The sequence below is a fragment of the Vitis riparia genome, unplaced genomic scaffold (assembly GCF_004353265.1).
Source record: "Vitis riparia cultivar Riparia Gloire de Montpellier isolate 1030 unplaced genomic scaffold, EGFV_Vit.rip_1.0 scaffold842_pilon_pilon, whole genome shotgun sequence".
NCBI lineage: Eukaryota > Viridiplantae > Streptophyta > Magnoliopsida > Vitales > Vitaceae > Vitis > Vitis riparia.
The window spans coordinates 19,760-23,506 of NW_023269810.1; positions in this window are offsets into that span (position 1 = coordinate 19,760).

Genomic DNA, 3,747 nt, shown 5'->3' on the forward strand with positions numbered 1-3,747 from the left:
GGTCACCATGACCAAAATCACCTAAAACAAACAGGATGTGACTACCATGACCGAAATCACCAAACTAAAGGAAGAAGAAACGGTATGTGGTCATTATTGACCCTCAATTTTATCCCTCGAGCACATAAGATACTAGTTATATTCTTGTGCTTCTCTTGTGCCCTAATTAAGTGCTCTTTCATTATTTCACAGTAGTTCTTGGTGGCCCATTGCTACTCATATAGCTTACCTCTTTGAGTCATCCTAGATATTAGGTACACTTTTATGATAGTTTGTTTAGGCATATTTAGGCCCATTAGGCACACTTGGCCTGTCTAGGTGCACCTAGTCCACTTAGGCTTACCCCAGCACCCTTAAGTCATTTGCATGACTTACGTAGCTTGCATGTTTTTTTTTGTTTTTTTTTTAATGAATATGTGTCACATACTTATATTTATTTATTCATTTTTCTTATCTTTATATATATAATCATTGTGTATTTTTGTTATTTTTATTATTATCATCATTAGAATTGTCTTTGTTGCCATTGCGTCTATTATCATTATTATTATTATGATTATGATTATTTTATTGATATTATTATTCTTACTATTATATTTTATTTTATATTATTTTATATTTTATATTTTTAATTTTTTAAAATTTTAAATTTTTTGTTTATTTTCATTTCTTTTTTCCAAAATAATTTTTTATTTAATTTTATTTTATTTACTCATTTGTTTAGACAAAATATAAAAAAAAAAAATTGATTTTGGAAGAAGAAGAAGAAAAGAAAAAAAAAATAATTTTGGGTGGGAAAGTGAAAAGAACATGGGGAATGAGATAGATGTTGAATTTTTGGGAGAATTTAAAAAAGTTTTGGTGGGGAAGTGAAAAGGGGCCATTGGGAAGGAGAAGTTGAGGGGGCAGATTACGAGAGGGAGATTCTGAAAGGTTTTTTTAGAGGAGGAAGGAGAGCAGATTAAAAAATGAACCTAAAAAAGGGGACTTTCGGAGCATAGGAAAAAACGAGGGGGTTTTCTAAATAATAGAGGTGGAGAATTTCTGGTAAAAAGGTTTTTGAGAAGCAAAAGCAGAGAAAGAGTAGAATCAAAGAGACACCTTGAGGTATGACTATTCCAAGTTTCCTATTCATTCTCGTTATTACCATGTTCTTCATTCATTTCTTGTTGTCCCTGGATATCTATTTGTCACTTTAGGGTATGGGTAGCAGATGGCCATATGTTGTTTATTAAAGTCTGAGAAGTTTGCAAGTTGGTTGCCATTATTTCCAGCTCCTGTTTCTTTGCTTATGTTGAATGAATAATACTGATGTAGTTTAGTTTTGCTGCGTGATGATTAAAGATCATCTTCTTATTAATTTTTTGCTTATAATTCATGGTTTCTCTTACCTAGCCTGTAAATGCATGAAGTAAAGCTTCATTTAATGGCTTAATGATTTGTGTTTATAATTTGTTTCATTTGTTGTTATATGGTTGTGGTTTTCCTTGAGTTTTGGTGTCCATCCCGTAGTATGCATTAGGCGGTTTACCACCATGTGATTTTTTTGGGTATAATGCCTTGGTTATGAGTATGGTTCGGGTGTGGGTGATGGTGCTGGAAGTGACAAGTGTCTTTGAGAACCTCTGGTCGGATGTGAAATTAGAGTTGCGAGGGTACAGGAGATGAGATGGAACTTCTTAGTGATATCCTGCATTCTGGATAGGATTTAGAGCGACATTCGAAGGTGAAAAAAAAAAAATCTAGAACAACTCGGGTTTTAGAGGGGCTGCATCGAGGAAGGATTTTGATGGGCTGCAATCTTTTGGAATCGACATAGGACAGAGAACGCACTATAGGAATGAGGTTTTTCCATGGACAACATGTATGCATATGGGAGTATTTTCCATGGACAACACATATGCATATCAGAGTATTTTCCATGGACAACACACATACACATGATTGTAATTTACATATACAACACACATGGATTTGAGAGTATTTTTCATGGACTGCAAGTATGAATGTGAGGATATTTTCATGCACAACACGCACATAGTGGGTTGCAGGGAGATACCTTCTAGAAAATTCAACACGAGTGCTAAGTTACAAAGTTATAAGCTTTGATGTTTTGATTCGTTTTATTTTAAAGTTTGTAATTGTTTTTAGAGTTTTGTTTGTTCAATTTAGTTAAATCTCATATTGTGGTTTTCGTGTTCCAAGTTTGTTAATTTTTAATTTTTCATACTCCAATATTTATTTTATAGTCATTTTAGAGTTTTAGTCAATCAAATTATTTAATCATATGTTATTGTTTTTGTGTTTTTTAAATTTTGGTAATTTTAATTTTTATCCATCAATATTTAGTTTGCATTTTATGGAATTTGAGTTAATCATGTGCTATTATTTTTGTGTTTTTAAGTTCGATAATTATAATTTTGATCCATCAATATTTAGTTTGAGTTTTTTGGAATTTCAGTTATTTATTTTAGTTAATTTCATGCTATAATTTTTACCTTTCAAATTTGTTAATTCTAACATTTGATTTATCAATATTTAATTTTATAGTTATTTACAGTTTTAGTTAATTAGTTTGGTTAATCACGTGTTACCATTTGCATGTTTCCAAGTCATTTATTTTAATTTTAATCGATCATACTAGGTATACAATTGTTTAGAATTTTAATTAATTAATTTAGTTAATCTCGTGTTACTATTTGCATGTTTCCAAATTCATTAATTAATTTAGGTTTTAATTTATCATATTGATTTTGTAGTTGTTTAGAATTTTAATTAATTAATTTAGTTAATCTCGTGTTATTGTTTACATGTTTCCAAGTTCGTTAATTTAGTTTTTAATTTGACAATATTTTACTTTGTAGTTGGTTAGTGTTTAAATCAATTAATTTGGGTAATCCCATGATATTGTTTACATATTTTAAAGCTCGTTAAGCTTAGTATTTGATTTATAAATATTTATTTTGTGTACTTATTGGAATTTTAGTTAATTGATTTAGTTAATCATAGGTTATTGTTTTCAAGTTTGATAATTTCTAGTTTTTGATCCATCTTGTTTTAGTCCACGTGCTTTTAAAATTCTAATAATAAGATTTTTTTTATTGTTATCATGATATTCTATTTTATCAAAAAATACTTTGTTTATTGCTTTGGTGATCATTTGTTTTATTTTCTTTTTTTTGAGGCCTTTGGAAAATAATGAAGTTTGGCCTCTATCCTCACCATATCAATTTAGTTAGTTGTCAAAAAATTTCCTTCTCAAATTTCCGTTTTCTCTTGTTTTCTTGATTTTTGATTCCAATTATTTGTTGCTTTCAAACAATGATTTATTTATTTATTTTCTCTTGAAAATAAATCTTTTTATCAAAATACTCTTTATTTAAATGCATTATATATATATATAAAACTCACTTAGGATCCATAGGATTGAAAATCTTTCTTTTAAAAGCATGCAACCAGATTTCATTTAGTTTTCACCATCTTTTAATTTTTAGTAAAACTTTAATTTTAAGTGAAGCATAAACCCAAGCTTGTAGTTCCAAATAGATAGGAATTCATAGGCTGGATTTGTGTATACCAATTGAGCAATTGGTGGAACCCCTACATAAAATCATTTTTCAAAAACCTTTTATTGATTAGCTTATTCAATTTATTACACACTTGAAACTAAAATTCTATTCGACTTATTTATGATGTTTTGAAAAATTTTCCAATAATTATATGATATTGTAGACATCTTAAACATGA